Consider the following 12,673-nt stretch of genomic DNA (forward strand, 5'->3'; position numbering starts at 1 on the left):
CCAGCAGTCCGTGAGAAATGTGGGACTGGAGCAGTGCAAAATAGGTCAATCTTAATTATTCTATAGTACATAAATCTCTCAGTTTCCATTATAGATGTGATACCTTTGATAATTTTTTGCAGATGTGACTAATGTGTTCTTCCCAGGTCAACTTGGAGTCAATATGGACTCCTAAAAGTTTAACTGTTCAATTTCCTATATCTTTAGATAGTTCTGACAGAAAATGCTGGTTCTTGTCAGGTTTAGACAGAAGTTTGTTAGAGGAGAACTGTTTTACTGCAGCATCTAGTGATTACAGCCACATTTGTTGTACTACTGAAGTGTCTTGATGAGTTGCAATAGCACATTACAGATTGGGGAATATGATGCGGCAATTGATATGCCAATTCAAAAAAGCTGTACAGAAAAGAAATCATTTCTGCAAAGAAAAAAGCTAATGATAACTATATTTATCACTCCAGCAGCAAATATAAAGCAGCATGGAAAATAGTTAAAGCAGAAACTGGGCTATTTGCAGAAAATTTACTTGTTCCTCTAAGTGCAGTTGAACTAAATAATAGTTTCATAAATTCTGGAGAATTAGCTATGACAGATGAAAGTAATTTAGATGATAGTGAAGACAGACTTCCCAAATTGCAGGAAACAGAGTTGACAGGTGACTTCCCAAAATTTGAATGGAGAACAATTTATCTTAAGGATATGCTGGATGTAGTCAGATCACTAAGCAACTCCACAACTGAGGACATCCATGGTTTTTCTAATTTTACCATAAAGAAAATATGACACTATATGCATTCCACTGTCTTACTTAATCAATAGGATGTTTACAGAGGGAACATTTCCAGACTGCCTTAAACTGACAATTGTATTGCCCATATACAAAAAGGGAGACAGAAATTCACACCAAAATTACAGGCCTATAGCAATAGTACCAATATTATCTAAAATTATTGAAAGTCCAATTAAACGATTTTTTTTAGTGTCACAACCGTCTCAATAAGGCTCAGTATGGATTCCGAACTGGGCTATCAACAATAAAAGCAGTTCAGGAAGTTGTCTTATCAATATTACAAGGTTTTGAAGAAAGGGAACATACCTATACAACTTTATTTGATTTAACTGGATATGACGGTAGTATCTGTTCCCGAAAGAACAGTTACCGTGGATGACCATGCAGCTTTGCTAGAAATGAAATGATAATTAAATGGACACCCTAGCTGCAAACAGGCGTTGATGTACTTCATTGGGGACATGTTGCAGCTAGGGTGTCCATTTAATTATCATTTCATTTCTAGCAAAGCTGCATGGTCATCCACGGTAACTGTTCTTTCCGGAACAGATACTACTGTCATATATAGTTAAAAAAAATATGGCTTCCCGGCCATTGACCTTCTTGTGCGAATGCACACGCTATGCCCGAACTCGTACGGGACTTGGTGGATTAATCTGCCACGAGTAATGAGAATGATGGGCAAACATCTATTAGGCGCACTACGAATGTAGTGGTGTGGACATGTTGGGAATGTGGATCTCACGGGGAGCGTGCAAGGGATAAGTCCATGCAGACGCACTATCCTCTGTGTCCGCGGTGGCTCAGATGGATAGAGTGTCTGCCATGTAAGCGGGAGATCCCGGGTTCGAGTCCCGGTCGGGGCACACAATTTCAACATGACCCCAATGAAGTACATCAACGCCTGTTTGCAGCTAGGGTGTCCATTTAATTATCATTTTATTTGATTTAACCAAGGCATTTGACACTGCCTCACATAGCATTTTAATTAAGAAATTAGAAAAATATGGAATAACTGAAACAGAACTATTACTGCTGAAATCATATTTGACAAACAGAAACCAAATGATCTATATAAATTCAAACAACAAATCTGACCTTCTCAAGGTAAAATATGGAGTCCCACAAGGGTCTGTACTGGGACCTTTTTAATTCATTGTGTATGTGAATGACCTGCCCAACACATTACCATATAAATCTTTAATGTATGCTGATGACACAACTTTTATCACGTCACATAATGATGTGGATGTTGTCAAACAAATGAACAAATCCATGAAGGAAATGGCAGGTCACTTGTTCCACGAAAATAGGCTGTCGTTAAACAAAAATAAAACTGAACACATCCTGTCTTCCCTTAGAGATATTAATGATGGACCTAATGAAATCAGACATTCAGTAAAATTGCTAAGCATTTATCTTGATACCAAATTGTGCTGGAATACTCACACAGAAAAGCTGTGCAGTAGGTTGGAAAGATTTCTATATCTCCTTAGGAAACTGAAGCATTGTGTCAGTAAGGAGTGCATACTTATGGCATACCATGCCTATTTTCATACTCATCTGCATTACGGAATACTTCTTTGGGGAAACTCTGCTGGGGCAAAAGATGTTTTCCTCTGGCAGAAGAAAGCCATTAGATATATTTTTGGTGTGAGCAATTTAACTTCTTGCGGACAGTACTTCATTGAGCACAAAATTCTTACAGTTCCCAGTCTATACATACTTAAAGCACTTATGCATGCCAAAAAGAATTCCCACATGTAGGAAAGCAGGTCAGACGTGCGCTCATATGAAATCAGACATAGGAACTTATTAGACATTACTTGGACACGTTTGAGTTAAATCCAAAATAATTTTTTACATGCTGGCAAAACATTTTACAAAAATACATCACATGGAACGAGGGAATTGCATGAGAATAGATTTAAAATGGTAGTAGAGACATGGTTGAAAGAGAAAGCATTCTATAGCATAAGTGAATTCCTACATGATGAAAAAATATGATTCTCTATTATTATAAATGTGATTGTGATCAAAGGAACTGTAATTTATGTCATACAACGATACTGACCTTTTGTATAATCATATACCATATGTTAACTTTTGTGTAATCATTTGTAACACAATCTGTGTAACTATGTAACTACTGACCTTATGTATAATCATTTGTATAACCATCTGACTGTGCCTACACAACACAACAGTTGTCTACAGGCAAATAAATAAAATAAATAATCACATTTAAGTTTCTTAATGACTGCATATGAGCAGTAACGACTTATGTAGTGGAGTACAGGCCACACATACTCATCCAATTCCTGTATATCAACATCTTCCACAACTACATTTAACTCTTCATTATATGTCACTCCTGGGAGGTCATTTATATCTGTCTCAGTAGAAAAAATGTCATCCTTGGCAATTACAACACCACCCATTTTTGGGACTTTAATATTAATGATACATAGCTTCATACCCTCAGAGTCTTTCTGTCTCAAAAATCTGTCTAATTGACACATGGTAATTACCACCACTCATGTGACAAAATTTACCAAACCTGCTTTCCAGGTCATCAGTTTGAACCTTGCCTGTTAGAAAGTATTGCCTCTTTTTCTCATTGTCGCAATACCTAGCCAGATCCACCAATGTGAGAGTGGTATGCCTAAGAGCTAAATGTGTTTATCTGCTAAGACCAATTAAACCCTGAGAATTTTCCTTTATTAACCAATTTGCAAACTGAAGTAGGAACTCCAGTATGTGCTTAGAATTCCTGGTTATTGGCTGCTGAATCCTATTTAATAACCTTTGACCTTTTAATAATGTTTTTACATTAACTGCATCCACCACTTGCAAATGATCTCAATGAAAGTTGCAGTATTCAGTATTGTGTTTAGAGCCTAATTCTCTCAGAGCAATAGCTGTTGTATGGTCAAAAATATGAAGAGCAAGTTTTACATTCTGCCTTTCTATGGTTCAGGGATACAGTGATTTAAGACATAGCTTGTTTGCAAATGTCAATAAATTTGCCTTTTACAGCAAATGAAGAGATTTCAAGCTGTTGAAAGACGCAAAACCATCACCCGGGCTCATAATTAAAATCCGGAAGCTCTATAATCTCTTCTTTCTGATTCAGCCAGTTGTTTCTTATGCATTTTGATAGGTGCACACTATCGATAAGAAAATAAAATAGCCTACTTCCAGCACCTGGAGAAGAGTGTCGAAGTTCGGATGGATCACTGAAGTAAGATACAGCTTTCTTATTAATGTTATTATTATGAGATACAATACCAACAACTTCAAACTCTATGTTTTCTAACTTCAATACAATATCTTTAAGGAAGGTGAAAAGAGCAGGAGCCTGCAAGACTTTGACCGGCAGAATATGAGCTACATCGGTGTACTGTGTATCCAAACCACGCACCACGAATATGTAGGCTACGGATGCAAATTCACTACTATTGTAGGCCTGGCCAACTACGTTTCCCCCTTTGTAGCCCATTTGTGACTTTAAATGGATTTCATGCATCGAGAGGAGACCGCCCGGTCTTCTTCAGTTAAAAATATTACTGTCCTAGTTATGTATCCCAGAAAATGTGCAGGAACTTGTTCAAGAGCAGTATTACTAGCAAATCCACCACATATTCTAGTCAGAGTAGCAGGGCTAGGCATAGTTATTATACCACTGCTTCTTGAAAACTTGTAACACTGAGGAGAAATAGAATGAACTAATGACCACAAAACTAAAATATCCCACGAATATCTTGCAATTTTCTTCTTGCATTTTAGCAATGGAATCTGTTCTTCCATAACGTTTATAATTTCATGTTTATCTGGCAAGTTTTCAGATAAATTATTCAAAATAGTGGTTATGAAATCAATACTCTCATTAGGTTCCTGATCTTCTCTGTTGCTAAATTTTAACTCGACAATATTAAGAATATTAGCTAACTGTGTTTTGGTACTTATGGTTACTAGAAACTTTATGTTCCCTATTTGACCAAGCTGTTAATCATTGACATGGACAGTGAAAGTGAGACTTGCGTTAATTGTAACATACCACAGAACTCTCAAAAATGGCATTTCACTAATTAAAAGAAAATACACACCATTCAACTTTTTGACACAGGTCCACTCATTCAAATGACTACTATTAATTTTATCACATAATACCTTCAACGAAAAGAAAGATATTGCCTTCTTATGGTGTAGATAAATAATCAGGACATGCTGGCAATAGTGCTGGTATTGCACCTATAAACAAATATTAATTCTCAGTACCTTACCATATAAACCAGGAGTGTAAGAGATTCATCCAATAATTATATAACCTAACTTAAGTCCGTAAACGACCAACTTACCTTTCCTTAAACGTGGACGATCAAGAGGCGTGTAATTAATCTTCCAGTCTTAGCATCATATGACGATGTACTTCTTTCTATTTCGTGTGCATGGAAATGCAGCTCACAAATCTGTTAAAAATAATGGATTACGTTACGTTAATATGAGAAAAGTTTGGCCTATGTATACAGGTTATGTTTATAAATTACAATTAACACTCAGACTAAACAGAACCATTTCATAGGTTTATTTACTAAAGCTGCTACTTACCACAGAGTGATCTGAAGGGATGAAATTATCACGGTGAACTGCTCTTATCCATTATCTCCATGCATCTTCATCACGAGGGAAATGGAATGTACTGACTCTTTCCCGAGCAGTTTAATAGCCTCTACAAGCATGCATAAAGTCTTCTTTTTTTCCTTTACTGCATTTCGATCCCCCCGCCGTACGCTGCTCTGCAGCCTACAGACGTTAAAAACGTAAGAAGAAAAGAAACAAGAAAAACAGGTGATAAAATGGTGCTTAAATTGTAAAACGGTGGAAAATTGTGGAAAGTAGGCATACAGCATCTACGTGGCATGTTTATATGTTGAAGTACTATGAACACTTTTACACTAACATTTCAATTCACAATCATATAACGGCTACACATGCGAATCAACCACGACAGCACATGTTGCCTTGTGTTTGTTATGACCCGAGTACTTACATCACGAGCGACTCCAAAGACAGTGTAGCGGCCTTGTTCCTAGATGGCCATGCTAAAAGCAAAGCCATATCTTCTGTAACAGCGTCTTGAGCTGACATCTGTTGGCGACACCGAGCAACACTGCAGTATTCAAGCGCTGCTTATTTTACTTCGCATTGACAAGTTTAGCAGGAAAATATTGGAAGTAACATACATTATCGCAGGAATATCATTTAGTTATTTTTAATTTTCTAACAGAATTGCAATAAGTGGCCACATCTTTTGATTATATGTAAATGATATACTTCATACCCATAAAGTTTTGTGGTAAGGTCTTCTTCTCTTCTTCGGTTATCAACCCACAGGTTGGTTGGCAGCAGCACGCCATTCCGTTCTTTTGTCAACTTTCTTCTTCATATCTGCATAGGTCTGGCACCCGATGTCATTTATTACTTGTTGAATGTAGCTTAATCTAGGTCGTCCTCGGCGAGTTCTTCCTTCAATGATTCCTTCTAATATTCTCTTAATGAAATTGTTATGCCGTAAAATGTGACCTATGAAGGTTATTCTTCTTTTCTGTATATTTCGCCAAAGAGATCTGTTTTCTTTCACTCTTCTGAGGACATCTTCGTTTGTAGCCTTGTCTCGCCAGCTGATTTTTTCCATTCTCCGGTAGCACCACATTTCGAATGCCTCTAATCTTCTCTTTTCTTCTTTTCCACTAGTCCAAGTTTCACATCCGTAAAGGGCTGTACTCCACACATAGGTTTTCATGACTCTCTTTCTTACGTCTAAACTAACATTTCTACTCGTCAGTAAGTTTCTTTTTCCATTGGTAAGGTGCTCGTTAGATATGGTAACAAACAAAAAAGTGTTAGCTGCGTTCAGCATCAGCGATGATCGTAATTAATAATTTTTGGAGGGCTCGGATGCATTAATTCGTGCCTCAGAATTGTTCATTACAAATAATTTCGCCATGTGATTGAGTGATTGCGGGTGAAGTACACAGCGTGGAGAGATGTACTCATAATTTTCCGTATTTTCAACTACAGCTAGGAACTTTCTTGGTCGATCTATCGACCACGGCTTGGCTACACATACATATCCTTCTTGCAACACATCTCCATCACAGCCGCAAATTGCGTCTTTTTCCCTTGTTGCATCTTGTTTATTTTTTTGTATCGAATTTCTAGCATACTTTCAAACTTCCTATTTTAGATCCTTACTTCGACTATTCTCCAGGTTTCGGTGGACCGTATGTAAACAGCACGATGCTGTCAGCCCAAGCAGGGGGATTCACTCAAAAATTCTTCCCGCGTTTCGTCTCATCCAGTGGAACTATCGAATTATGACGCAAAATTCCGCTGAAATGCCAAGAATATCAGCTTTCGTACCAACTGGCTCGGGATTAGTCTTCCCTCGCTCCTGTACTGAAATGACAATTTTTTCTTTCGCCTACGGCGCCAGTCTGTTCGTTGAGCTCAGCTTTGGAAATCCAGCCAGGCAGAAGACTGTGATTCTAACTCGGCCAGCTGCACGTAGTGTAGAGGAGTGACGCGAGAGAGCAGCAGCCGCCCGCTATGGAGAAAAGCCGGACTCGAGTAGTACGGATTGTCGCCGACAGATGGCAGGCGAGAGCTGCAGAGAATAAATCTCTGTGTAGGTAGAGTAAAGCCAAATTTCGGCCCACTGTGAGCTGATAATGCATTGACTTCCGCTGTACATTTACCGTGTCTAATAAAGAAGTACACTCAACCGTCTAATGCACTGCTAAAACTGATCAGTGGCTTCATACGGAACATGCAACAAAGAATTCTTTTTTTCTTTATTGTTATTTTAAACACCTTGTACAAAGGTGGGTTGTCAGCAGCATAGTACGCTGCTCTTCAGCCGTGAGTGGTACAATATATGACATAAAGGAGGTGCAGATAATACAATAAAAATGGCGGACAAAAACTGTAGACACGGAAAACAATATACTCGAAGCCAGTCACGCTGGACAAGAAAAAACACTAAAACCTGTTGACACGGCGCACGAAACACAGACGACTGCGACGGCACAGGTGAACGGTGGTGGCGTGACGGCGAAAGAACACTAAACACAAACACAAAGGCACACAAACGAGATGATCTACAGCGCGCGAATGTCCACTGAGCGTGTACGAGTCCGAGGACCTGCCAAGAGAGGTGGAGGGGGGTTGGAGAGGGAGAGGGGAGAGCAGAGATGCCAAGGGCAGCGGAGATGGGGGGGAGGAAGTAAGGGAGGAAGGGGGAGGGGAAGCCCGGGGGAAGAGGGGTGGGGGATCTGTATCCGTTCGAGGAAAAGGAGGAGGTAGGGAACGGAATTAGGTCGTACAGGATCCGTGGGAGGGAGGGGAGACGGATGCGATAGGCAAGGCGGAGAGCATGGTGTTCAAGGATCTGAAGGGATTTGTGAAAGGTAGTCAGGGTGGAGATCCAGGCCGGGTGGGCGTAACAGAGGATAGGGCGATTTATAGGTGTGGAGGATGCTGGAGGGGTCCAGACCCCACGTATAGCCGGAGAGGAACTTGAGGAGACGGAATCGGGAGCGTGCCTTGGCATGGATTGTCCGGAGACGGGGGGGTCCAGGAGAGGCGACGGTCGAGGGTGACGCCAAGGTACTTAAAGGTGGGGGTGAGGGCGATAGGACCGCCATAGATGGTTAGATATAAACTGAGGAGGCGGAAGGAAGGGGTGGTTTTGCCTACAATGATCGCCTGGGATTTGGAGGGATTGGCCTTAAGCAACCACTGGGTTGACCAAGCGGTGAACCAGTCAAGATGGGATTGGAGAAGGTGTTGAAACACTGCAGTGTGGGGTCGAGGGCAAGGAAGGCAGTTTCATCGGCAAACTGGAGAAGGTGTAGGGGGGTGTTGGCTGCGGCATGTCCGCCATATACAAAAGGTACGGTAGGGGGGAGAGGATGGAGCCTTGGGGCACACCGGCAGAGGGAGAAAAGGTGTAGGAATATGTGTTATGGATGGTGACATAGGAAGGACAGTGGGAGAGAAAGGAGCCGATCAGACGGAAATAGTTAATGGGAAGGGTGAAGGTTTGGAGCTTGAAGAGGAGACTGGAATGCCATACGCGGTCAAAGGCACGTTCGAGGTCCAGGGAGAGGAAGATTGTGGAGGGACGGGAATTAAGCTGTTCGGAAAGGAGACGAGTGAGGTGAAGGAGAAGGTCATCGGAAGAAAAGGACGGCCGAAAGCCACACTGGGTAAAGGGAAGGAGGCGGTACTGGCGGAGATGCTGGTGGATGTGTCGGGTGAGGATAGATTCCAGGACCTTGCTGAAGACCGAGGTAAGGCTGATGGGACGGTAGGAGGAGATGGCGGACGGCGATTTGTCAGGTTTAAGGAACATCAGGATACAGGAGGTTTTCCACAGGTCGCGGTAGTAACCGGTGGACAGGAGTAAGGAGTACATTGTAGAGCCTGGCCAGGGTGGAGAGAAAAGAGACAGGAGCTTCACGAAGGTGGAGGAAGGTGACACGACCGTGACCAGGAGCGGTGTTGCATTTTGTGCGGAGTGTAGCAATGAGATCCTGTGTAGTGATAGGGGCATTGAGTTCCGTGTGTGCAATGTTGTCCAAGTACTGGAAACCAGGTGCAAGGGGAGGGACACAGGTGTCACTTCGATCGCGGACACCTGGTAAGAGGGAGTAATCGAACTGGGGATCATCGGGGATGGGAAAGACTTTGGGGAGGTAGGAGGCAAAGTGATTGGCCTTACTAAGGGTGTCAGGGAAGGTGTGATCATCATGGAGAAGAGGATAGTAGGGCGAGGGTTTAGTTCCGGTAAGGCGACGGAAGGCTGACCAGAACCTGGATGACTTTATAGGAAGGGTAGCATTTAAACAGGTGCATGTCTGTCGCCAGTCCCGGCATTTCTTAGCCGCGAGAAGGTTACGGATGTGTCGCTGGAGTTGCCGGTGGCTGCGTAGTGTGTCCGGGTCACGTGTGTGGCCGAAGGCACGGTAGAGATGGCGGGATTCACGGAGGAGGAGGACGGCCTGTGGGGGTAAGGTAGGATGGTGGGGGTGGATGGGGACAGTAGGGACGTGGGCCTCCATGGCCTGAGACAAGGTCTGCTGGAGAAAGGAGGCAGCATCGGTAACGTCGTCAGGGTGGTGGTAGGTGAAAGGGTGGCTATCGACCTGGGTGGAGAGGGTATCCCGGTAGACATTACAGTCGGCATGGGAATAATCATTGACGTACTTCGGGGGAGGGTCATTACGAGGGTCGGGGCAGGGGCGACGACCGTCTGAAACGGTGAGGAGGACAGGGAGATGGTCACTACCAATGGGGTCCAGGACATCCACCGCTATGCAGCCAAGGAGGTTAGGGGAGGATTGGAGTTGGATTTGGGGCGGGTGTGCTGGGGAATGGGGATGACGTCGCCTTGGAGGGAGGAGAGGAACCGATGCCACCGCCGTAACTGGGCGGTGGAACGACTGTGGATGTTGAGGTCAGCGGCGATCACGTAGGAGGAGAAGGTACGGTCAATGTGGGAGAGGAAATCGAAAGGAATAGGGGCGTTAGGGCGGACATAGATGGTGGCACAGGAGACGGTAAGGCCGGGGAAGAAGAGACTAAGGATCAGGTGTTCGGTGAGGTCGGGAAGGAGAGGTTGGAGCCGAACGGGGATCTGGCGGTGGTGACCAATGGCAACTCCGCCATGTGCAATCGGGAGGGGATTATCGGAGCATTGAAGGAGGTAGGGCGAAGTGTGGATGGTGTGGTGGGGTTGGAGGAAGGTTTCATTTAGGAGGAAGGCATCCACGTGGTGGGTGGCAAGGGTGTGCAGGAAGAGGTTCTTGTTGGGAGGAAGGGAGCGGATGTTGTCGAACAGGATACGGTGCTGTCACGCTATGACAAGGATTTAAACGAGGGTGTCGAGACGGGAAAAGGTGAAAGGGGCCTGGTTGTGGGAGTAGGTGGCATACATTTTTAGGTGGAAGACGGAACAGGCGGCGAGGGATATCTGTTGGAGGGTGTGGGGGTGCTGGAAAGGGTGAACGTTTTGGAGGACGATGGTAAGGAATCTGATGATGTCCTCAGAGGTAGGGGGGGGGGGTGAAGGGAATTGCCAGGAGGGGTGAGGGCGTCCAGAGGGCAGACAGAGACTGTGAGTTCAGGAGTGGCAGGAGGGGGTCGGGCCTTACATTTTTGGGAGTACGTAGGATGAGGGAGGTTACAGGTGTTACAGGAGGGAGGGGACTGAAGGTTAGGGCACTGCCGTAGGAAGTGTGCTTGCTTACAGTGCAGGCAGGTGGGGGCATGGCGGCACTCAGATGTCGGTTGTGCATTATACCACAAGCACCTCTGGCAGCAGAGGGATCGAGAAGGGGAACGGGAGGGGCCAACTTTGTAATGTTGGTTAAAGAGGAGGGCACCCTCCTTCAGGAGATGGTCTATGGAGGGGGCATGTTTGGAAAAAAACCCGCATAAGGCAGGTGGGGCCAACAGATTTGTGAATGCGCCGAAGTGCACCCACATCCACATGGGGATGCGACTCGAGTTCCGCGAACATCTCCTCCTCTGTGATCGTCGGACAGAGCCGAGTGATAACGGCGGTGAGGGTCGGCGGGAGGGAGGTGGGGAAGGGGCAGGGGTGAGGGAGGCATTAGGGCCAAAGCGGGTGACGGGGATGCGGGAAAGGATATCGGTGTGAAGGGTAGAGCTGGAGGAGGAGATAAGGACCGAGTCACGGTGAGGAGTGAGGCGGGAGATGGGGCCACCAAGAAAATGTTGTTGAATGAATAGGGTGAGGTTCCGGGCCTCAAGAAGGGAGGGATCAGGACGGGAGAGGAGATAGTGGTAGGAGGAGGGGGTAGAGGAGGAGGAGGAGGAGGAGGAGGGGGCAGGGACAGGTGGGGAGACACGCATGGCACCATGGGCTCGGGACGGGGACAGGGCGGAGCCTTTTTAGGTGCAGAGGAGACAGGGGTGGCACTGGGGCGTTTGACGGCGGCAGAGGCGGTGTGGGGGCCTGGAGCAACTGGAAGGTGGCGTGGAGTGGCAGCTCCCGGTGCTGGAGTCGGCGCCGGATATGGTGAGGGCGAAAGCGATGGCGATGACGATGACGTAGATGACGATGAGGGCGAAGGGGAGAGTGGAGCACGGGCTGTAGCCCACCGGGCGACCACCCTGGCGGGGGCCGCAGAAACGGAAGGAGCAGAGGGAGGGAGTGGAGGGGAGGGATCAGAGGGGGCGCGGGAGGGAGGAGCCGGGGATGGGGGGACAAAAAGTGAGGGTGATGGGAGAGTGAGGAGTGGGGGGATGGACTGAGGGGGGAGTGATGCGGCACACAACGTGATAGTGGCGGCGGCGGCGGAGGGGGTTGTGTAGATGATGGCAGTGGTGGTGGCTGACTGGAACAAACTGTCGAACATTAATTCACGAATACAGACGGCACTCAGAACTGTCGAGCCTCGGGTGGAATGGTGGCGTATTAAAGTAAATGTCGACAAGTGGGAAGCAGTTGTGTTTACGAGCGGACCAAAAGTACTTTGCAAATATCAACACAGTAGACAGATAACACTACATACACACCCAATGCGTTTCCAAGAGAAAGTCAGATATCTCGGTGTCTGGCTGGACCGGAAACTTACACGGGGGGACCACATCGAATATGTTGCCAACAGAGCACACGCGAGGCTCAAAAAACTCTACCCAATGCTCGACAGGGGAAAGCACACTGAATAGGACGGTGTCGAGGTCCGTATATGTGACACTGATTAGACCTCTGATGACGTACACAGCTCCCATCTGGGGATATGCAGCTCCAACACGACTGCGCCACCTGCTGAAGAAAGTGCTGCAAAT

General features: G+C 45.3%; 1 long non-coding RNA gene across 1 annotated transcript; it reads right to left on the reverse strand.

Moving 5' to 3' along the window:
• Positions 1–4,520: 4,520 nt before the first annotated feature.
• Positions 4,521–5,817, reverse strand: LOC126443017 (uncharacterized). Its single transcript, XR_007581810.1, has 3 exons — positions 5,402–5,817; positions 5,152–5,262; positions 4,521–5,044 (listed from the first exon to the last, which is right to left on the reverse strand). It is a non-coding gene; the product is annotated as an uncharacterized LOC126443017 (long non-coding RNA).
• Between the last annotated feature and the right edge of the window lie 6,856 nt (positions 5,818–12,673).

Source organism: Schistocerca serialis, unplaced genomic scaffold (assembly GCF_023864345.2).
Source record: "Schistocerca serialis cubense isolate TAMUIC-IGC-003099 unplaced genomic scaffold, iqSchSeri2.2 HiC_scaffold_1420, whole genome shotgun sequence".
Taxonomy (NCBI): Eukaryota; Metazoa; Arthropoda; class Insecta; order Orthoptera; family Acrididae; genus Schistocerca; species Schistocerca serialis.